Genomic DNA, 25,186 nt, shown 5'->3' on the forward strand with positions numbered 1-25,186 from the left:
TTATAACGTCTGTGTGGTCAGTGTCATCTATGTCTATTGTGACATTTTCATTTACAGTGGATTTGTCGTCTGTGTCATCTATGACATCTGTGTCTCTTGTGACATCATTGTCATTTATGTCGTCTGTGTCGCCTGTGTCGTCTCTGTCTATTGTGACATAATTTTCATTTATAATGACTTTGTAGTCGCTGTCGTCTTTGTCGTCTGTGTCTATTGTGATATCTTTGTCGTTTTAATGTCTGTGTCATATGTGTCTTATGTGTGTATTGTCACATAATTGCCATTTATACTGTCTGTGTCGTCGGTGTCTATTGTGCCATATTGTCATTTAGAAAGTCTGTGTCGTCATTTTCTATTTTGACATCATTTTAATTTATAATGTCTGAGTCTCGTGTGTCGTCTGTGTCTATTGTGCCATCATTCTCAATTATAATGTCTGTGTCATCTGTGTCGTCTATGTCTATTTTGACATCACTGTCATTTATAATGTCTTTGTTGTCTGTGTCATTTATAATTCTGTGTTGCCTTTGTCTATTGTAAAATCATTGTGATTTATAATGTCTGTGTTTTCTTTGTGTGTTGTGGCATAAATTATGTATATAAGGTCTGTGTCGTCTGTGTCATCTATTTCTATACAGACATCACTGTCATTTAAAATGTCTCTGTCGTCTGTCTATTGTGACTTAACTTTTTTATATAATATCTGTGTTGTCTGTGCCTATTATGACGCAATTTTCAATTATAACGTCTCTGTCGATTGTGCCTTTTATGTTGTTTGTGTTGTCTGTCTACTGTGTCATCATTGTCATTTATAATGTCTGTGTCTATTGTGGTATCATTCTTATTTATAATGTCTGTGTCGAGTGTCCTCTTAGTCTAATTTAATATCTCTTTCGTTTACAATATCTGTGTCGTCTGTGTGTATTGTGAAATAATTTTCATTTTTACTGTCTGTTTCTTCTGTGTCGTCTGTTTCTATTTTGACATCATTGTCACTAATAATGACTGTATCATCTGTGTCGTCTGTGTCTATTTTGACATCATTGTCATTTATAATGTCTGTGACGTCTGTGTCATGTGTGTCTATTGTGATATCATTATCATTTATAATGTCTGTGTCTCTTGTGACATCATTGTCATTTGTAATGTCTGTGTCGTCTGTGTCATCTATGTCTTTGGTGACATCCTTGTTTTTTATAATGCATGTTTCGTCTGTGTCCATTGTGACATCATTTTCATTTATAATGTCTTTGTCGTCTGTCTCGTCTCTGTCTGTGGTGACATCGTTGTCATTAATAATGTCTGTGTCTATTGTGACCTCATTGTAACACATAATATCTGTGTCCTCTGTGTTGTCTGAGTCTATGGTGACATAATTGTCATTCATGTCTGTGTCGTCTGAATCGTCTGCCTTCTGTGACTATTGTGACATCATTTTCATTTGTAATGGCTTTGTCGTCTGTGTGTATTGTGACATCATTTTCATTTATGACGTCTGTGTCGTCTGAGTCATCTGTGTTGTCTGTGTTCTCTGTGTCGTCTGAGGCGTCTGTGTCTATTTTTAAATCCATGTCATTTATAAAGTCTGTGTCCTCTGTGAATTCTTTGTCTATTTTGAGATCCATGTCACTTATAATGTCTGTGTCATCTGTGTTGTCTGTGTCTAATGTGACATCATTGTCGTTAAAATGTCACCGTCGTCTGTATCGTCTGTGTCTATTGTTACAAACTGTCAATTATAATGTCTTTGCCGTCTCTGTCATCTGTGTATATTCTGGCATCCTTGTCATTAATGTCTATGTCGTCTTTTTCGTCTGTGTTGTTTGTGTCATATTTTCTGTGTTTATTGTTACATCGTTGTCATTTATAAAGTCTGTGTTGTCTGAGTCATCTGTTTTGTCTCTGGTGTCTGTGTCTATTTTGAAATAATTGTCATTTATTATGTCTCTGTCGTTTGTGTTGTCGGTGTCTATTTTGAAATAATTGACATTAAAAATATCTGTGTCGTATGTGTCGTCTGTGTCTACTGTGACATAATTTTCATTTACTATGTCTGTGTCTATTGTGACAAAATTTTCAATTATAATGTCTCTGTAGTTTGTGTCTTTTATGTCGTCTGTGTCTATAGTGACATCATTGTCATTTATAAAGTCTGTTTCGTCTGTGTCGTCTGTTTCATCTGTGTCTATTGTGCCATCATTTTCATTTATAATATCTGTCGTCTGTGTCGTTTTTGTCGTATTTGTCTATCGTGACATCATTGTCATTTATAATGTCTGTGTCATATGTGTCTATTGTCACATCACTGTCATTTATAATGTCTCTATCATCTGTGCCTATTGTGAAATAATTGTTGTTTATAATGTCTCTGTCGTCGGTGTCTATTGTGACATCATTGTCATTTATAATGTCTGTGTCGTCTGTATCTATTTTGATATCTTTGTCATACATAATGCCTGTGTCATCTCTGTCAACTGTGTCTATTTTGACATCATAGTAATTTATAACGTCTGTCGTCTGTGTCTATTGAGACATCATTGTCAATTATAATGTCTGTGTCGTCTTTGTCGTGGGTGTCTATTGTTAAATCATTTTCATTTATAATGTCTGTGTCGCCTGTGCCTTCTATGTCTATTGTGACATCACTGTCATTTATAATGTCTGTGTCGTCTGTGTTTATTGTGACACCATTGTCATTTATAATGTCTGTATCGTTGGTGTCGTCTGTGTAGTCTTTGTCTATTTTGAAATCATTGTCATTCATAATGTCTGTTTCGTCTGTGTCAATTGTGACATCATTTTCATTTATTATGTCTGTGTTGTCTGTGTCTTCTGTGTCGTCTCTGTCTATTGTGACATCATTGTCATTTATATTATCTGTGTCGACTCTCTTGTGACATGATTATCATATATAATGTCTGTGTATATTTTGGCATCATTATCACTTTTAAAACCTGTGTCATCTTTGTTGTCTGTGTCATTTGTGTCTTTTGTGATATCATTTTCATTTATAAAGACTTTGTCATCTTTGTCATCTGTATCTTCAGTGTCTATTGCGACATCATTGTCTTTTGTAATGTCTGTGTTGTTTGTGTCATCTCTGTCGTCTTTTTCTATTGTGATATCATTGTCCTTTTTAAGTCTGTGTCATATGTGTCTTCTGTGTGTATTGCCACATAATAGCCATTTATACTGTCTGTGTCGTCGGTGGCTATTGTGACTTCATTGTCATTTATAATGTCTGTGTTTTCTGTGTTGTCATTTTATATTTTGACATCGTTATTCTTTATAAAGTCTGGTTGCATTTGTCATCTGTGTCTATTGTAACATCATTCTCATTTATAATGTCAGTGTCATCTGTGTCGTCTCTGTCTATTATGGCATCATTTTCATTTATAATGTCTGTCGTGTGTGTCGTCTGTGTTGTCTGTGTTAATAGTGACAAAATAGTCGTTTATAATGTCTGTGTCGTCTGTGTTATTTATATTGTCTGTGTCGCTTTTGTCTATTGTGACATCATTATCATTTATAATGTCTGTGTTGTCTCCGTGTATTTTGGCATCTTTTTCGTATCTAATGTCTGTCGTCTGTGTCATCTATTTCTATAGTGACATCACTGCCATTTAAAATGTCTCTGTTGTCTGTGTCTATTTTGACAAAGTTGTCATATATGTCTGTGTTGTCTATGTCTATTTTGACATCATTGTCATTTATAATGTCTGTGTATTCTGTGTCTATTGTGACGTAATTTTCAATTATAATGTCTCTGTTGATTGTGTCTTTTATGTTGTCTCAGTCGTCTGTGTCTACCATCACATCATAAAGTCTGTCTTCTTTGTCTATTCTGACATCATTTTCATTTATAATATCTCTGTCTTCTGTGTCATCTCTGTCTATTGTGACATCATCGTTATTTATGTCTGTTATCTGTGTCGTCTGTGTCTATTGCCACATCGTTGTCATTTATGTCTGTGTCATCTGTCTATTTTGATATCGTTGTAATTTATAATGTCTGTATCGTCTGTGTCTATTGTGACATCATATTCATTTATAATATCTGCCATCTGTGTCGTCTGTGTCTATTCTGACATCATTGTATTTTATAATGTCTGTGTCGTCTGTGTCTATTTTGACATCAATTTCAATTATAATGTCTGTGTCGTTTGTTTTGTCTGTGTCGTCTGTGTGTACTGTGACATCATTGTCATTTATAGTGTCTTTGTTGTCTGTGTCGTCTCTGTGTATTGTGAAATCATTGTCATTTTTAATGTCTGTGTCGTCTGTGTCTATTTTGACATCGTTGTTATTTATAATGTCTGTGTTGTCTGTGTCTACTTTGACGTCATTTTCAATTATAATGTCTGTGTCGTTTGTGCCTTTTCTGTCGTCTGTCTACTGTGACTTTATTGTCGTTTATAATGTCTGTGTCTTCTGTGTAATCAGTGTCTATTGTGACATCGTTGGCATTTATAACATCTGTGTCTATTTTGGCATAATTGTCATTTTTAATGTCTGTGTCATCTCTGTCGACTGTGTCGTCTTTGTCGTCTGTGTCTATCATGACGTTTTCATTTATAATGTCTGTGTCGTCTGTGTCTATTGTGATATCGTTGTCATATATAATGCCTGTGTCTTCTGTGTCTATTCTGACATCAATTTCAATTATAATATCTGTCTTCTGTGTCGTCTCTGTCTATTCTGTTATCATCTTTATTTATAATGTCTGTCGTTTGTGTTGTCTGTGTCTATTGTCACATCATTGTAATTTATAATGTCTGTATCATCTGTGTCTATTGTGATATTATTGTCATTTATAATGTCTTTGTCGTCTTTGTCTATGGTGACATCATTTTCATGTATAATATCTGTGTCATCTGTGTCTATTGTGACATCATTTTCATTGATAATGTCTGTGTCATTTGTGTTTTCTGTGTCTACAGTGACATCATTGTCATTTGTAATGTCTGTGTGTATTATGACATCATTGTTATTTATAATGTCTTCGTTGTCTGTGTCTATTTTGACATTATTTTGAATTATAATGTCTGTGTCTTTTGTGTCTTTTCTGTTGTCTGTATCTACTGCTAATTCATTGTCATTTATAATGTCTGTGTTGCCTGTGTCGTCTCTGTCGTCTGTTTATATTGTGACATCGTTGTTATTTATACTGTCTGTGTTGTCTGTGTCATCTTTGTCTATCACGATATTATTGTCATTTATAATGTCTGTGTTGTGTGTGTCATCTTTGTCTCTTTTGATATCGTTGTCATATATAATGTCTGTGTCGTCTGTGTCTATTTTGTCATCATTATCGCTTTTAATACTTGTGTCGTCTGTGTCACCATTGTCGTCTGTGTCTATTGTGACATAATTTTTTTAAATTTTTTCTGTCGTCTGTGTCTGTTGTCATATTATTGTAATTTATGTCTGTGTCATCTGTGTCTATTTTGATATCATTGTCATTTATAATGTCTGCATCGTCTGTGTCATCTGTGTCTATTGTGATATCTTTTTCATTTATAATATCTGTGTCATCTGTGTTGTCTGTGTCTATTTTGACATCATTTTCATTTATAATATCTGTCGTTTGTGTTGTCTGTCATCTGTGTCTACTATGACATCATTGTCATTTATAATGTCTTTGTCGTCTGTGTCGTCTCTGTGTATTGTGTCATCATTGTCATTTACAATGTCTGTGTCGTCTTTGTCTATTTTGACATCGTTGTTATTTATAATATCTGTGTTGTCTGTGTTTATCTTGACACCGTTTTCAATTTTAATGTCTGTCGTTTGTGCCTTTTCTGTCATCTGTGTCTACTGTGACTTTATTGTCGTTTATAATGTCTGTGTCGTCTCTGTCGTCTGTTTATATTGTGACACCATTGTCATTTATACTGTCGTCTGTGTCTATTGTGATATTATTGTCATTTATAATGTCTGAGTCGTGTGTGTCCTCTTTGTCTATTTTGATATCATTGTCATATAAAATGCCTGTGTCGTCTGTGTCGAATGCGTCTATTGTGACATCATTGTCATTTATAATATCTCTGTTATCTCTGTCTGTTGTGACATCATTGTCATTTATAATGTCTGAATCGTCTGTGTCATCTGTCTATTGTGACTTCATTTTAATTTTTAATTTCTGTGTCGTTTTGGTTGTCTGCGTCGTCTGTGTCTACTTTGACATCATTGTCATTTGTAATGTCTGTGTCGTCTGTCATCTGTGTTTATTGTGACATCATTGTCATTTATACTGTGTTGTCTGTCGTCTGTGTCTATTGTGATATTATTGTCGCTTATAATGTCTGTCGTGTGTGCCATCTTTGTATATTTTGATATCATTTTCATATATAAAATCTGTGTCATCTGTGTCTATTGTGAAATAATTGTTATCTATAATGTCTCTGTGACGTCATTTTCATTTTTAATGTCCATGTCCTCTGTATGTCTTGTGAAATCAGTGTCATTTTTAATGTCTGTGTCGTCTGTGTCATCTGTGTTGTCTGTGACTTTTGTGACATCATTGTCATTCAAAATGTCTATGTATTATGTATCTATTGTGACATCATTATCATTTATGAAGTCTGTGTCGCCTTTGTAGTGTGTCGTCTGTCTATTGTGACATAATTGCCATTTTTAATATCTGTGTCGTCTCTGTTGTCTGTGTCTATTGTGAAATAATTTTCATTTATAATATCTGTCGTCTGTGTCTATTGTGACATCATTGTCATTTATAATATCTGTGTCTGCTGAGTCATCTGTGTCTATTGTGACGTCATTGTAATTTATCATTTCTGTGTCGTCTGTGTCTATTGTGACGTCATTTTCATGTATAAAGTTTGTGTCGTCTGTTTCATCTGTGTCTATTGCGACAACATTGTCATAAAATACCGGTGTCGGCTGAGTCGTCTTTGTCTATTGTGATATTATTGTCATTTATAATGTCTGTGTCGTCTGAGTCTATTATGACATCGTTGTCATTTATAATGGCTGTGTCGTCTGTGTCTGTTTTGATATCATTGTCATTTTTTATGTCTGTGTTGTCTGTGTCATCTTTGAACTACTGTGTTGTCTCTGTCGTCTGTGTCTATGGTGACATCATTGTCACTTTTAATGTCTGTGTCGACTCTGTCGTCTTAGTCGTCTGTGCCTATTGTTACAACATTTTCATTTATAAAGCCTGTGTCCACTGTGTCATCTGTGTCTATTGTGACATCATTGTCAAATATAATGTCTGTCGTCTGTGTCATCTGTGTCTGTTGTGACATTATTTTCATTAATAATATCTGTCGTCTGTGTTGTTTTGTCATCTGTGTCTATTGTGACATCATTGTGATTTATAATGTCTTTGTTGTCTGTGTCTGTGTTTATTGTGATATCATGTTCATTTATAATGTCTGTGTCTTCTCTGTCGTCTGTTTCGTCTGTGTCGATTATGTCTATTGTGACATCATTGTCATTTATAATGTCTGAATCGTCTGTGTCATCTGTCTATTGTGACTTCATTTTAATTTTTAATTTCTGTGTCGTTTTGGTTGTCTGCGTCGTCTGTGTCTACTTTGACATCATTGTCATTTGTAATGTCTGTGTCGTCTGTCATCTGTGTTTATTGTGACATCATTGTCATTTATACTGTCTGTGTTGTCTGTCGTCTGTGTCTATTGTGATATTATTGTCGCTTATAATGTCTGTGTCGTGTGTGCCATCTTTGTATATTTTGATATCATTTTCATATATAAAATCTGTGTCATCTGTGTCTATTGTGAAATAATTGTTATCTATAATGTCTCTGTGACGTCATTTTCATTTTTAATGTCCATGTCCTCTGTATGTCTTGTGAAATCAGTGTCATTTTTAATGTCTGTGTCGTCTGTGTCATCTGTGTTGTCTGTGACTTTTGTGACATCATTGTCATTCAAAATGTCTATGTATTATGTATCTATTGTGACATCATTATCATTTATGAAGTCTGTGTCGCCTTTGTAGTGTGTCGTCTGTCTATTGTGACATAATTGCCATTTTTAATATCTGTGTCGTCTCTGTTGTCTGTGTCTATTGTGAAATAATTTTCATTTATAATATCTGTCGTCTGTGTCTATTGTGACATCATTGTCATTTATAATATCTGTGTCTGCTGAGTCATCTGTGTCTATTGTGACGTCATTTTCATGTATAAAGTTTGTGTCGTCTGTTTCATCTGTGTCTATTGCGACAACATTGTCATAAAATACCGGTGTCGGCTGAGTCGTCTTTGTCTATTGTGATATTATTGTCATTTATAATGTCTGTGTCGTCTGAGTCTATTATGACACCGTTGTCATTTATAATGGCTGTGTCGTCTGTGTCTGTTTTGATATCATTGTCATTTTTTATGTCTGTGTTGTCTGTGTCGTCTTTGAACTACTGTGTTGTCTCTGTCGTCTGTGTCTATGGTGACATCATTGTCACTTTTAATGTCTGTGTCGACTCTGTCGTCTTAGTCGTCTGTGCCTATTGTTACAACATTTTCATTTATAAAGCCTGTGTCCACTGTGTCATCTGTGTCTATTGTGACATCATTGTCAAATATAATGTCTGTCGTCTGTGTCATCTGTGTCTGTTGTGACATTATTTTCATTAATAATATCTGTCGTCTGTGTTGTTTTGTCATCTGTGTCTATTGTGACATCATTGTGATTTATAATGTCTTTGTTGTCTGTGTCTGTGTTTATTGTGATATCATGTTCATTTATAATGTCTGTGTCTTCTCTGTCGTCTGTTTCGTCTGTGTCGATTATGTCTATTGTGACATCATTGTCATTTAAAATGTCTGTCTTCTCTGTCGTCTGTGTCTATTTTGACTTCACTGTCATTTATAATGTCTGTCGTCTGTGTCGCCTTTGTATTTTGTGACATAATTTTCATTTATAATGTTAGTGTAGTCTGAGTAGTCTGCCTTTTGTGAAATAATTTTCATTAATTATGTATGTGTTTTCTGTGTCATCTGTGTCTGTTTTTATTTCATTGACATTTATAATGTCTGTGTCATCTGTGTCGTCGGTGTCTATTGTGACATCATTGTCATTTACAATGTCTGTGTCGTCTGTGTCTATTGTGATATCATTTTCATTTACAATATATGTGTCGTCTGTCTCATCTGTGTCTATTGTGATATCATTGTCATTTATAATGTCTGTGTCGTCTGTATCCTCTTTGTCCTCTGTGTCGTTTGTGTCTTTTGTGAACATCATTGTCATTTATAATGTCTGTGTCGCCTTTGTCGTCTATGTCTATTATGACATCATTTTCATTTATAACGTCTATGTCGTATGTTTCGTCTATGTCTTCTGTGTCTACTGGACATAATTTTCATTTAATATATTTGTGCCATTTGTTTCGCCTGTGTCGTCTGTGTAGTCTGTTTCGTCTCTGATATCTGTCGTCTGTGTTGTCTGTGTCATGTGTTGTCTCTGTCTATTGTGGTACCACTGTTAATTATCATGTCTGTGTCGTCTCTGTCATCTGTGTCGTCTGTCGTCTGTGTCTACTGTGACATCATTGTCATTTATAATGTCTGTGTCGTGTGTGTATATTTTGACATCAATGTCATTTATAATCTCGTTGTCATGTGTGTTGTCTATGTCTATTGTGAAATCATTGTGTTTTATAATGTCTGTGTCTTCTGTGTCTATTGTGACATCATTGTCATTTATAATGTCACTGTCGTCTGTGTCATCTTTGTCTATTTTGACATCATTGACATATATAATTTCTGTGTCAACTGTGTTGTCTGTGTACATTGTGACATTATTGTCATTTATAATGTCTGTGTTGTCTGTGTCTATTGTGATATCATTGTCATTTATAATGTCTTTATTGTCTGTGTCGTCTGTGTTTATTGTGACATCATGTTCATTTATAATGTCTGTGTCATCTGTGTCGTCTGTTTCGTCTGTGTCGACTATGTCTAATGTGACATAATCGGCATTTATAATATCTTTGTCGTCTGTGTCTATTGTGACAGCATAGTCATTTGTAAAGTCTGTGTGGTCTGTCGTCTTTGTGTATTTTTACATCATTGTCATTTATAATGTCTGTTTCCTCTTTGTCGTCTCTGTTTATTGTTATATGATTGCCATTTATGTCTGTCTTGTCTGTTTTTCTGGGTCTATTGTGACATTATTGTCATTTATAACGTCTTTGTCTTCTGTGTTGTCTTTGTCTATTGTGATATGATTGTCATATATTATGTCACTGTACATTCTGTGTCTATTGTGACGGCATTGTCATTTATAATGTCGGTGTAGTCTGTGTCGTCTTTGTCGTCTGGGTCTATTGTGACATCATTATCATCTATAATATCTGTGTCTTCTGTGTCATCTGTGTCTTTTGTGGCATCGTTGTCATTTATAGTGTCTTGTCATCTGTGTCATCTTTTCTATTGTAACATCATTGTCATTTATGTCTGTCGTCTGCGTCATCTGTGTCTATTGTGATATCATTGTTATTTATAAGGTCTGTGTTGTATGTGTCTATTTGGACATCATTTTCATTTATAATATCTGTCGTTTGTGTTGTCTGTGTCTATTGTGACACCGTTGTCATTTCTATCATCTGTCATCTTTTTCATCTGTGTCTATTGTGACATCATTTTCCTTTATAAAGTCTGTGTCGTCTGTGTAGTCTGATTTGGCTTTGTCTATTGTGACATCATTGTCATTTATAATGTCTGTGTCGTTTGTGGCGTCTGTGGCGTCTGCGTCTACTGTGACATAATTGTCATTTATAATCTGTGTTGTCTTTGTAATCTGTGTCATCTGTGTTTAATGTGATATCATTGTCTTCTATAATATATGTGTCGTCTGTGTCTATTGTGGCATATTTTTTTATTATGTCTGTGTCGTCTGTGCAGTCTCTTTCGTCTTTGTATATTGTAACATCGTTGTCATTTATAATGTCTGTGCCGTCTGTGTCGTCTGCCTCTGTTGTGACATCATTGTCATTTATGTCTGTGTCGTTTGCATCTATTGTGACATCATTTTCGTTTATATTGTCTGTGTTGACTGTGTCGTCTGTGTCTATTTTGACATCTTTGTCCTTTATAATGTCTGTCGACTGCGTGGTCAGATTCGTCTGTCATCTGTTTCTATTGTGACATCACTGTTACTTATATTGTATGTGTCGTTTGTGTCATCTGTGTCTATTGTGACATCATTTCCTATATAATGTCTGTATCGTCTGTGTCTATTGTGATATGAATATCATTTATTTTGTCTGTGTTGGCTGTGTGTATTGTGACATCATTTTCGTTTATAATGTCTGTGTCGTCTGTCACGTCTGTGTCATCAATGTCTGTTGTAACATCATTGTTATTTATAATGTCTGTGTATTCTGTATATCTTGTGAGATAATAGTCATTTATAATGTGTCTGTTGTCTGTGTCCTCTGCGTCGCCTCTGTCATCTGTGTTGCCTTTGTCTATTGTGACATCATTGTCATTTATAATGTCTGTGTTTTCTGTGTCCTCTGTGTCATCTGTGTCTATTGTGATATTATTGTCATTTATAATGTCTGTGTCGTCTGTGTCTATTGTGGTGTCATTGTCATTTATAATGTCTGTGTTGTCTGTGTGTATTCTGACATCATTTTCATTTATAAAGTCTATGTCGTCTGTGTCATCTGTGTGTATTTTGAAACAATTTTCATTTATATCTGTGTTGTCTGTGTCGTCTGAGAATATTTTAACATCATTGCCATTTATAATGTCTGTGTCCTCTGAGTTGTCTGTGTAGTCTGTATCGTCTGTGTCTAATCTGACAGCATTGGTGTTTATGCTATCTATGTAGTCTTTTTTGTCTGTGTCTTCTGTGTCTATTGTGACGTAGTTGTCATTAATAATGTCAGTGTCCTCTGTGTCTATTGTGACATCATTGTCATTAATAATATCTGTGTCGGTTGTGTCGGCTGTGTTGTCTGTGTTTATTGTGTCATCATTGTAATCTATAATGCCTGTGTCGGCTGTGTCTATTGTGACATCATTATCATTTATAATATCTGTGTCATCTTTGTTGACTCTGTCGTCTGTGTCTATTGTGAGATCATTGTCATTTATAAGGTCTGTGTCATGTGTGTCTTCTGTGTCTGTTGTGATATCATTGTCATTTATAATGTCTGTTTCGTCTGTGTCGTATGTGTCTATTTTGTCATCCTTGTCATTTATAATGTCTGTGTTGTCTTTGTTGTCTTTGTCTATTGTGACATCATTGTAATTTACAATGTCTGTGTCGCATGTGTCTATTGTGACATCATGTCATTTATAATTTCTATTTCTTCTGTTTCTATTGTGTCTTCATTTTCATTTATAATGTCTTTGCTGTCTGTGTTGTCTCTCAAGTCTGTGTCTTCTATGTCGTCTGAGTCGTCTGTGTCTATGGTGACATCATTTTCATTTATAATGACTGTGTCATCTGTGTCATCTGTCTTAATTTTGACATCATGTTCATTTATAACGTCTTTGTCTTATGTTACGTCTGTGTCAACTGTGTGTATTGTGATATCATTTTCATTTGTAATGTCTCTGTCTTCTGTGTCATCTGTCGTCTGTGTCTATTTTGACATCATTTTCGTGTATAATGTCTTTGTCGTCTGTATCATCTGTGTCGTTTGTGTCTATTGTGATATCATTGTCATTTATAATGTCTCTGTAGCCTGTGTAATGTGACATCATTGTCATTTATAATGTCTCTGTAATCTGTGTTGTCTGTGTATATTGTGTCATCATTTTCATTTATAATGTCTGTGTTTTCTGTGTGGTCTGTGTTGTCTCTGTCGTCTGTGTCTATTGTGACATCATTGTCAATTATAAAGATTGTGTCGCCTCTGTCATCTGTGTCTGTTTTGACATCGTTGTCATTTTAATGTCTGTCTCGTCTTTGTCATCTGGGTCTATTGTGACATCATGGTCATGTATTATGTCTGGGTCGTCTGTGTCTATTGTGACATCATTGCCATTTATAAAGTCTGTGTCGTCTGTGTCTATTGTTTCATCATTGTAATTTATAAAGTCTGTGTCATCTGTGTAAATTTTCACATCATTGTTATTTACAATGTCTGTGTCTTCTGTGTCATCTGTGTCTATTGTGACATCACTGTCATTTATAATGTCTTTGTCGTCTGTGTCAGCTGTGTTGATGGTGATATAATTGTCATTTATTATTTCTGTGTCATCTGTTTCGTCTCTGTCTATTGTGGCATCGTTTTCCTTCATAATGTCTGTGTCGTCTGTGTCATCTGTGTCTATTGTTGCATCATTGTCATTTATAATGTCTGGGTCGTCTGGGTCGTCTGTGTCTATTGTGACATCATTGTCATTTACAATGTCTGAGTCGTCTGTGTTGTCTGTCTTTTTGTTCTCTGTGCCTATTTTGACATCATTGTAATTTATAATGTCTGTGTCGTCTGTGTCATCTGTGTCTATTGTGACATAGTTTTAATTTATAAAGTCTGTATCACCTGTGTCTATTTAGATATCATTTTCAATTATGATGTCTTTTTCGTCTGTGTCTACTGTGACATCATCGTCATTAATAATGTCTGTGTCTTCTGTGTCTATTGTGACAGCATTGTAATTTATAATGTCTGTGTCGTCTGTGTCTATTGTGAATTCATTGTTATTTATAATATCTGTGTCATCTGTGTCTATTGTGACATCATTGTCATTTATAGTTTCTGTGTCTTCTGTGTCGTCTCTGTCTATTTTTGCATCATGGTCATTTATAATGTCTGTGTCGTCTGTGTCTATTGTGACATTATTGACATTTAAAATATGTGTGTCGTCTCTGTTGTGAAATCATTGTCATTTGTCATGTCTGTGTCGTCTGTGTCAATTTTGACATCATTGTCATTTATATTGTCTTTGTCGGCTGTGTGTATTGTGACATCATTTTCGTTTATAATGGGTGTGTCGTCTGTGTCATCTGTGTCTAAATTGAAATCATTGTCATTTATAATGTCTGTGTTATCTGTGTCATCTGTGTCTAATTTGATATCCTTGTCATTTATAATGTCTGTGTCTTCTGTGTATATTGTGACATCATTATCATTTATAATGTCTGTGTTGTCAGAATACGCACTGTAGTCTGTGTCGTCTGTGTCTATTGTGACATCTTTGTCATTTATAATGTCTCTGTCGTTTGTGTCACCTGTCATCTGTGTCGTCTGTGTATTTTGTGATATCGTTGTCATTTATAATATCTGTGTCTTCTGTGTCAATTGAGACATCATTTTAATTTGTAATGTAAGGGGCAAGGCAAGGCGGGGCAAGGTGAGGCAATGCAAGGCAAGGAGGGTCAAGGCAAGGCAAGGCGGGCCAAGGCAAGGCAAGGCAATGTGGAGCAAGGCGGGGCAAGGCGGGGCAAGTTGGGGAAAGGCAATGCTGTGCAAGGCAAGGCAAGATGGGGCAAGGCCAGGCGGGGCAAGGAGGGGTGGGGCAAGGCGAGGCGGGGAAAGGTGGGGCGGGGCAAGACGGGGCAATGCAGGACAAGGCGGGGCGAGTCGGGGCAAGTCAAGGCAGGGCAAGGTGGGCAAGGCGGGGCAATGCAAGGCGAGGCAAGGCGGGGGAAGGCAAGGTGAGGCAAGGCGGGGCAAGGCAAGGTAAGGCAGGGCAAGGCAAGGCAAGGTGGGGCAAGGCAAGGTGAGGCGGGGCAAGGCAGGGCAAGGCAAGGCAAGGCGGGGCAAGGCAAGGTGAGGCGGGGCAAGGCAAGGTGAGGCGGGGCAAGGCAGGGCAAGGCAAGGCAAAACGGGGCAAGGTAAGGCAAGCTAAGGTAAGGTAAGGTATAGTAAGGATAGTTAGTGTAAGGTAAGGCAAGGCAAAGTAATGTAAGGGAAGTTAAGGTAAGGTAATATACATTAGGGTAAGGTAAGGTGATCTATGGTAACGTCAGGACAGGTAAGGTAAGGTCAGGCAATTTAAGTTTATGGGAAATTAAGATCAGGTCTGCTCAGGACAGGTCAGGTCAAGGTGACGTCAGATCAGGGTAAGGTCTGGTATGGGTAAGGTAAGGTAATGTAAGGTAAGATAGGGTAAGGTGATGTAAGGTAAGATAAGTTCAGGTAGGGTAAGTTAACATAAGGTAAGTTTAGGTAAGGTAATGTAAGGTAATTTAAGCTAAGGTAAGATAAGGTTAAGATAAGTGTAAGGTAAGGGTACGGTAAGGTAGGCTAAGATAAGGTAACTTAAGGTTAGGTAAGGTAAGGTAATTTCAGGGTAAGGTCAGGTCAGGCTAAGTTCAGGTCAGGTCAGGTTAAGTTCAGGTAAGGGTAAGGTATTGTAAGGTAATTTAGGGTAATGTATGTTTAAGGTACAGACCTTCCCTTCCCCTTCCTTTCCCATACCCTCCCATACCCTTAACTTATCCTTAACTTACCCTTAACTTAAGAGGACTTGACCTTAACTTGCCCTGACCTGAACTTCACTTTCCCTGATGTCACCTTAACTTACCCTGACCCGACCTTACCCTTCCTTACCTTAACTTACAGTGACCTGACCTTACCTTGACGAGACCGGACCTGACCTGACCTTACCCGAAGCTAACTTGTCCTTACCTCTCCTGACCTGATCTTAACCTGAAATTTACTTTCCTGGCTTTACCTGCCCCGAACATACATTTCCCTGACTTTGACATTGACCTGAGCTTGACACCTTGTCCTCACCTTGGCCTGACCTTGACCTTGGCCTGACCGTGACCTGACCATGACCTTGCCTTTACCTGACCTTACCTTACCTTACGTTACCTTAACTTTTCCTTAACATACCGTACCTTACCTTACCCTATCTTACATTAACTGACCCAGACCTGACCTTACCCTGACCTGACCTGACCTTACTCAAACCTGACCCGGACTGACCTTACCATAACCTTACCTGAGCTTACCTACAACGACCTTACCTTGCCCTCACCTTGGCCTGACCTTGGCCTGACCTTGACCTTTACCTTGACATTACATAACCTTACCTAATCTTAAATTACCAGGTAAGGTCAGGACAGGTCAGGGTAAGGTCTGTTTAGGTTAAGGTCGGGTAAGATGGGGTTGGGTAGGGTAAGGCAAGGTAAGGTAAGGTAAGGTAAGGAAGGGTAAGGTAAGGTGAGGTAAAATAAGGTAAGGCAAGGAAAGGTAAGGTAACGCAAGGTAAGGCAAGGTAAGGTAAGGCAAGGCAAGGGAAGGTAAAGGAAGGTAAGGTAAGGTAAGAAAAGTTAAGAAAGGGAAGGCAAGGCAAGTTAAGGTAAGATAAGGTAAGGCAAGGCAAGGTAAGGTAAGGTATGGAAAGGTAAGGTAAGGCAAGGCAAGGTAAGGCAAGGTAAGGTAAAGTAAGGTAAGGTAAATTAAGGTAAGGTAAGGGAAGGGAAGGGAAGAAAAGTTAAGGAAGGGAAGGCAAGGTAAGGCAAGGTAAGCTAAGGCAAGGTAAGGTAAACTAAGGCAAGGTAAGGTAAAGTAAGGTAAAGTAAGGCAAGGTAAGGTAAAGTAAGGTAAGGCAAGGTAAGGTAAGGTAAGGTAAGGGAATGTAAGGTAAGAAAATTTAAGGAAGGGAAGGGAAGGCAAGGTAAGGCAAGGTAAGGTAAAGTAAGGCAAGGTAAGGCAAGGTAAGGTAAAGTAATGTAAGGTAAGGTAAGGCAAGTTAAGGTAAAGTAAGGTAAGGGAAGGTAAGGTAAGAAAAGTTAAGGAACGGAAGGGAAGGGAAGGTAAGGTAAGGCAAGGTAAGGTAAAGTAAGGTAAAGTAAGGTAAAGTAAGGAAAGTTAAGATAAGGAAAGTTAAGGAAGGGAAGGGAAGGAAAGGTAAGGCAAGGTAAGATAAAGTAAGGCAAGGTAAGGTAAAGTAAGGTAAAGTAAGTTAAAGTGAGGAAAGGTAAGGTAAAGTAAGTTAAAGTAAGTTAAAGTAAGGAAAGGTAAGGTAAAGTAAGGTAAGGGAAGGCAAGGTAAGGTAAAGTAAGGTAAGGGAAGGTAAGGTAAGAAAAGTTAAGGAAGGGAAGGGATGGCAAGGTAAGGTAAAGTAAGGCAAGGTAAGGTAAAGTAAGGCAAGGTAAGGTAATGTAAGGTAAGGCAAGGCAGGGTAAGGTAATGTAAGGTAAGGCAAGGCAAGGCAAGGGAAGGCAAGGGAAAGTAAAGTAAGGTAAGGGAAGGTAAGGTAAGAATAGTTAAGGAAGGGAAGGGAAGGCAAGGTAAGGCAAGGTAAGGTAAAGTAAGGCAAGGTAAGGTAAAGTAAGGCAAGGTAAGGTAAAGTAAGGTAAAGTGTAGGACAGGATTTGGTTAGCTTCAGGAAGACCCCCAGCAGAGAACAGTTGATAAAGGAGGACGTGCTGGACGTGCTGGAATTAGTCGGCCGCAGGCCTTAGGAAGAGCGAGATAAGGCCTTTGTTTAGAAGGAACAAAAGAGTACTGGCTACGTGAGGATGAGCACAGGTGTCTGTGGTTGCGAGACAGTCACCTTGATAAGAGGAACTATTGTTGTTACTGAAGGAAGTACATGTTTGAAAAAAGCTTTTTTGTATTAACCAATCTGTGATCGCTTAGTTTAGTGTAAGGACCAATCAGTTTGAAACACGCTTCTTGTAACTAGTATATATATGTCTTGAAAACACAATAAAATTGACACTTTTTGCTTGTATCAAGTATTGTCCCGTCTCTCAATCGCGGCAAATTGGTGACCCCGACGTGATACCGACGTGATTGCCAAGGGTCAGAGAACCACCTATCTGGTGACATGCCACGAGTTCCACAGAACGTTGAATGAGCTGCTGAAAGGAAGCAGGAACCGGCCGGTAAATAATCCCTCTGGAGCATAGAGGTGAGCTGTGGGAAACGGGAAAATGGGGAACCAGGCTTCTTCCCCTGAAAGAGACGTATATGAACTTATGAAAGCCCTTCTTCAAAAGCATGGGAAAAATATCTCTGGGCATGATCTTAAAGTAATACTTAAATGGGTACAGGCGAAAATACCCACCGTAACTGCATCCACTATCTTTACACGGGAACTCTGGGATGATGTGGGGGTGAAACTGTGGGATGCAGCAACTATAGGGAATGCCGAAGCGCAGCGCATGCTCCCGTGGTGGAGAAGTATTTTTGAGACTTTGAAAGCGCAAGAAAAAAGTCAGCAAGACAAGGCAGAAAGAGAGGAGGACACTCCTGCCATGTCCTCACTTTTGCCAGAGGATGGGAAACCTGCTGCGCCGTTGGAGGTGTGTGCTGCTAGCTATCCTCCTGAGGAGGATCCCTTTGATCCAGGACCGGTGGACCCTGAAAAGGGACCAGACCTCTACCCCCCCGATCCACATGATGTGTGGATTAATATAAGGCGTCAAGCCTTAAAGAAGGGAGAGTTTGAAATCGCAAAAACCATAGTAGCCCCCGTTATTTATCAAGGTCGGGGGGCCAAGTGGGAGGCTCTTTCTTTCCCAGTTATTAAGGAATTGCGCCGTACGGTAACTGAACATGGACTCTCCTCTCCGTATTTTGTAAGTCTATTGTCCTCTGTCTTTGATACCTATGTCATGACTCCACATGATTTAAAATCTTTAGCACAATTGTTACTGACGCCTACACAATATTCTTTATGGGAAGCTCACTGGAGGGGGGGACTACAGGCACTTCTTTTGACTTATGTGGGTCATGGTAATACTGATATAGCCGCGCTAACCATAGAACATCTTACAGGGACAGGACGACATACCAACCCTGTGGACCAGGTTCGAATCCCACAGGAGGCCCTTGAGGCGACCCGTGAAGAGGCCAAAAAGGCTTTTTTGAAAGTCCCTGATTCTCAAAAACCACAAAAAGTGTTTACTACTATTACCCAGGAACCCCAAGAGCCTTATATGCAGTTTATAGACAGATTAAAACAGGCCTTGGAACGACAAATAGATAATGCAGAGGCCCGGGAAATTTTATTGCTGAAATTAGCTATCGAGAACGCTAATGCGGATTGTAAGAAACTGTTAAAATCTCTCCCGAACCAGAATCCTACGTTGATTGAAATGGTGGAGGCTTGTAACAGAATTGGTACTATGGATCATAAATTTGAAACTATGGCTGCAGCTTTTGCAGCCATGCGCACCCCGATAAGTCCAACAGGACCGGGGAATTGTTATGGTTGCGGCAAGCCCGGCCATCTGAGAAAAAATTGTTTAAGTACTAATGCTGGAACTCGGCCCCAAGCACCTGGAATTTGTCCCAGATGCCGAAAAGGGCGCCATTATGCTAATCAGTGTCGCGCCAAGTATGATTTTCAGGGACAACTGATACAGGGAAACCGACCACAGAGCGCGGGGCAGCGACGCGTGCAGACACAAATACCGCAGCCAACCTTTCAACACCCCTGGAGGGAAAGAGCGCCGCCTCAAGTCTTCGCCCAGCAACAGCAGGTAGTGCCGGACTGGACCTGGCAACCACACACACAGTAACACTATTAGATTCTTCGGTTCACTTATTATTGACAAATGTTTTGGGACCTTTACCCCCTAGGACACAAGTGTTATTGTTAGGAAGGTCATCTACTACCTTGTCGGGACTTTTTGTATTACCGGGGGTCATTGACTCGGACAGTGTTAATGAAATTAAAATCATGGCATGGACCCCATTTCCCCCCTGTACAGTACCGAAAGGTAGCTGTATAGCACAATTGGTGCTGATTCCCATGGGAACGGATTCCCCTGATTCTCGCCAACCCTATCAAAGGAGGGGAGGGTTCGGGTCTACAGGGGACCCACAAATTTTGTGGGTGCAGTCTATCTCTCAAAAACGACCCCTATGTCAATGTACCCTCATTCGTGGGAAACAACAAATAGTGCTCAGTGGGATTATCGACACTGGAGCTGATGTTACTGTAATATCACAGGCCAAATGGCCACCACAATGGCCTTTAACCAATGTTTCCCAAACATTAGCTGGAATTGGTGGGACTGGTAGCAGTCACCAGAGTCTGGAATTGATCCAAATTCAAGGTCCAGAGGGACACATAGCCTCCATTAAGCCTTTTGTATTGCCAGTTCCCATGATTTTGTGGGGGCGTGATGTGTTGTCCCAGTGGGGAATGTCTATTCGGACCCATTTTTAGATGGGGCCATTGAAGTGCGCGACACCCTGAAAATAACCTGGAAAACTGATACCCCAATTTGGGTGGATCAATGGCCCCTTCCACTGGAAAAGCTTCACCCCCTTCAAGAATTAGTTGCTGAACAATTGCTGAAAGGACATATTGTGCCTTCTACCAGTCCTTGGAATTCACCTATTTTTGTTATCAAAAAACAGTCTGGCAAATGGCGCTTGCTCCATGATCTTAGAAAAATTAATGATGCTATGGAAGACATGGGGGCCCTACAACCCGGCCTTCCGTCCCCTACTATGATCCCTCGAGATTGGCATTTGACTGTTATCGATCTCAAAGATTGTTTTTTCAATATCCCCCTGCATCCAAATGATGCTCCTAAATTCGCTTTTTCCGTTCCAAGCGTTAACATGCAAGCTCCGTTGCAAAGATACCAGTGGGTTGTGCTGCCACAAGGAATGAAGAATAGCCCTACAATCTGTCAGTGGTATGTGGCTAAAGTGCTTAGCCCTGTCAGGACCGTTGCGCCCAGTGCTTTACTATATCATTACATGGATGATATTTTAGTGGCTGCACAACGCCACGAGGTCATGGAGGAAGCCATAGCCCTTGTCATGACCGCCGTCGATTCGGCAGGCCTTTGTATTGCGCCGGAAAAAATTCAAAAAACATCACCATGGAAATATTTGGGCTGGCGTATAAGGGGTCAATCCGTAATTCCGCAACCTTTACAGATACGAACAGACGTAAAAAATTTACATGATGTACAGAGACTATTAGGTACAATCAATTGGGTCCGGACGCTGTTGGGAATTTCTAACACGGACTTAGGCCCCTTGTTCAGGCTGCTCAAGGGAGACAATGACTTGCGTTCCCACCGCAGTCTTGGCCCTGAGGCCATTGACTCCTTACAAAAGGTTGCTACGGCAATCAGCTTTAAACAAGCACATCGGTGGGCTCCCGAATTACCTTTTTACCTGATTATTTTAAATCCCGCTCGACAGCCTCATGCCCTGATATTTCAATGGGATTTTGAAAAATCAGACCCACTGTTAATTATTGAATGGATTTTTTTGCCGAATCAATCTTCAAAAACTATTTTGACTCAGCATGAAATGTTTGCCTGTTTGATAATTAAGGCCAGGCAACGTTTGCTGGCATTATCAGGAGTAGATTTTACTTGTATTTGCTTACCTGTAACGAATATGTATTTACAGTGGCTTTATCAACAATCAGATGCCTTTACTATGGCACTAACTGACTATGCGGGTCAACTCACATCCCATCCACCTTCACATAAGTTACTTAATGCTGATTTTCGTTTAATGCCTAAGCCGAAAAGGAGTGATCAGCCATTGCAGGCCTTTACTGTATTTACAGATGGGTCTGGAAAAACACATAAGTCAGTTATTCTATGGTGGGATGACCAACATGAACGATGGAACTCGGACATAGACACCGTTCTTGGATCCCCCCAAATAGTGGAACTGACTGCAGTAGTTCGAGTTTTCCGAAGGTGGACCACACCACTTAATCTTGTTACTGATTCTGCTTATGTTGCAGGGATTGTAGAGAGAGCCGAAGCATCTTTATTGCGTGACCTTTCACATCCTAACTTATTTGCCTTGTTACAGGAGCTTATTTTTCTTTTGGACTCTCGCCCTCACCCCTATTTTGTTATGCATGTTAGGTCACACACTTCTCTACCTGGCTTTATTGCAGAAGGAAATAGACAGGCCGATTTATTGACATTACCAGTGCAGGTATTGCCCGATCGCAAAGCACAGGCTAAACTTAGCCATTCCTTTTTTCACCAGAATGCTGGAGGTCTCAAACGGCAGTTTGGCCTCACCTCTCAGCAAGCATCTAATATCGTTGCTGTATGTCCTGACTGCCAAAGACATTCTTTTCCATCGATAGCAGGAGGAGTTAATCCCAGAGGACTACAAAGTTTACAGCTATGGCAAACAGATGTAACTCGCTTTCCGGAGTTTGGCAAACTGAAGAATATTCACTCTTCTATAGAAACCTTTTCCGGCGCCTTGTTCGCTTCTTGTCACACAGGAGAAAAAGCACGTGACGTCCATAAACATTTGATGCGTGCCTTTGCCACTTTGGCTATACCCTCTCCAATAAAAACGGATAATGGCCCTGCATATATCTCAACCGCAACAAAAGTATTCTTTGACTCTTGGGGTATAACCCATATTACTGGTATTCCTCATTCCCCCACAGGTCAATCTTTGATTGAGCGTTCTCACCAATCACTGAAACGCCTGATGCAACAACAAAAAGGGGGAATAGGAACCGTCACTCCTGAGGAGCGTTTGCAGAAAGCCTTGTATGTTTTTAATTTTTTAAATTGTTCTTTGATAGATAACAACCCTCCAATTGTTCGACATTTTAATACAGCTGTGTCACTCGAGGTGCGAGTCAAAGCCCCAGTACTGGTTCGCGACCCAGAAACAGGTAAGGTCATGGGACCATATCCTCTTGTTACATGGGGCAGAGGTTATGCTTGTGTCTCCACAGAGAAAGGTCCACGATGGATCCCGGCAAAGAATGTGCGACCCTTCCGTGAATCCTTACAACAATCATCTGGTGAAAACCTCAGTCACCCTCAGGACCAGTCTCCCGGACAACAATTTGATGAATTTCCTGAAGAAGATCGGGACAACAGGGACTGAACGCTGGAAACGTGAAAAAACTGTATGAACCAGGGCAGAGAAACACTCATTGTTGGAATCATTTGTGCCTTATGTAAATCTTGTGACCCTTGGGTCTTGTGTATATGTTACACGTGTGAGAAGGAGTGGTTGCACCGAGCAACTCTCGCCAGGTGATGGTGTGAAGACTGTTTAGAAAAGGAGATTGTTGTAGTTAAACTTTTGCTTGTTATAGGGCATTAATCATTAGGGAATGACCGATACTTATGTGAATATATAAATTGGGGTAATTTAGTGGGAAAAAGGGCACGAGAGGTTGTAATCTGTAATTTAGAGTGTAGCAGGACAAACCTAGTACCCCGCCATATAGGCCGTCCTTAAACAGGACTGGAATCAAACAAAAGAAAGATGCAAAAGACGGTTTGCTTGGAAGCTAGAAAGGGGCAAAAAGTTGTTCCTCAGCTAGTAGTTTTTATCATGATTATGTTGGGGAGCACGCAGAGTTACCCATTCCTGCCTGCACTACCCAAGGTCAATATATGGGTGACACTAGCAAATCTCACAGGACAAGATACGTTGTGCCTTGCCACTGCCTCTCCTAATAATCCATTTTCTACGTGTCTTGTGGGATTGCCACTAGAGGAGTGGCCAATACCTAAGTTTCTCCTGGAAACCCTCTTTCAAAAGGGCATATCCAGGAATGTCACCAACTGCTGGGATGCGTGGACCCCATATCTTCCACTTGCCACCCTAGAGCCACAGGAGATTGAACTCCTTGGATCAGTAAAAATGGATTTTTGTGTCAGGTTTAACTATACAGGGAAAAATCAGTCCAAGGCATGGGATGTTTCCCCCGTCCACCACATCTTTAAAAACGCTGCTATTTGGTGTAATTATACAGCAATGAAATTGTCCAAGTCTAGCAATGTTCCCCTTTTATTACCACCAGGAATATTTTTTATTTGCGGAGACAGGGCATGGCCCATGATCCCCTCTCATATAAAAGGAGGACCATGTAGTCTTGGACGTCTATCTGTTCTAACTCCCAATACATCCACGATTTTGCAACATCGCCTTTCCCACAGGGCAAGACGAAGTGTCCATACATATACCTCTGAGTGTGATGACAATGTGGAGTTTTGGTCTTTTGGCCCACGCTTTGCCACTTCTCTTTTGTTACCCGGGAGTGCAGCTGCAAAAGCACTGGCAACCCTAGATAAACTCGGCTGTTGGCTGGCAAAACAAACAAACGCTACTAGCAGTGCTCTTTCTGGACTTTTATTAGATGTAGACAGTGTGCGACATGCTACCCTGCAAAATAGAGCTGCAATAGATTTTTTGCTTTTGGCACAGGGACATGGTTGTGAAGATTTTGAAGGTATGTGTTGTATGAATCTCTCCGATCACTCGGAATCTATTCATATGAGCACCCAACAGCTCAAGGTGGGAGTCTCCAGACTTCAACAAAGTGACAGTTGGGATTGGTTAGATAAGCTCTTTGAAGGATGGGGACTGTCGGGGTGGTTAAGGAGTCTTGTAAAAATGATTGTGTATGTTTTGGTGGTCTTTATTCTTTTACTACTCTTTTTGCCATGCCTATTACAATGCCTGCAAGGACTAATGGCGCGTTCTATGAAGAAGATTCTTGTTGTGCAACAGGAAGGGGGAGATGTAGGACAGGATTTGGCTAGCTTCAGGAAGACCCCCAGCAGAGAACAGTTGATAAAGGAGGACGTGCTGGACGTGCTGGAATTAGTCGGCCGCAGGCCTTGGGAAGAGCGAGATAAGGCCTTTGTTTAGAAGGAACAAAAGAGTACTGGCTACGTGAGGATGAGCACAGGTGTCTGTGGTTGCGAGACAGTCACCTTGATAAGAGGAACTATTGTTGTTACTGAAGGAAGTACATGTTTGAAAAAAGCTTTTTTGTATTAACCAATCTGTGATCGCTTAGATTAGTGTAAGGACCAATCAGTTTGAAACACGCTTCTTGTAACTAGTATATATATGTCTTAAAAACACAATAAAATTGACACTTTTTGCTTGTATCAAGTATTGTCCCGTCTCTCAATTGCGGCAGTAAAGTAAGGCAAGGTAAGGTAAATTAAGGTAACGTAAGGTAAGGCAAGGTAAGGTAAGGCAAAGTAAGGGAAAGTAAGGTAAGGGAAGGGAAGGTAAGGTAAGAAAAGTTAAGGAAGGGAAGGTAAGGTAAGGCAAGGTAAGGTAAGGTAAGGCAAAGTAAGGTAAAGTAAGGTAAGGTAAAGTAAGGTAAGGCAAGGTAAGGTAAAGTAAGGTAAGGGAAGGTAAGGCAAGGTAAGGTAAGGCAAGGTAAGGTAAAGTAAGGTAAGGTAAGGTAAAGTAAGGCAAGGTAAGATAAAGTAAGGTAAGGTAAGGGAAGGCAAGGTAAGGGAAGGGAAGGTAAGGTAAGAAAAGTTAAGGAAGG

The sequence above is a fragment of the Phaenicophaeus curvirostris genome, chromosome 26 (assembly GCF_032191515.1).
Source record: "Phaenicophaeus curvirostris isolate KB17595 chromosome 26, BPBGC_Pcur_1.0, whole genome shotgun sequence".
NCBI lineage: Eukaryota > Metazoa > Chordata > Aves > Cuculiformes > Cuculidae > Phaenicophaeus > Phaenicophaeus curvirostris.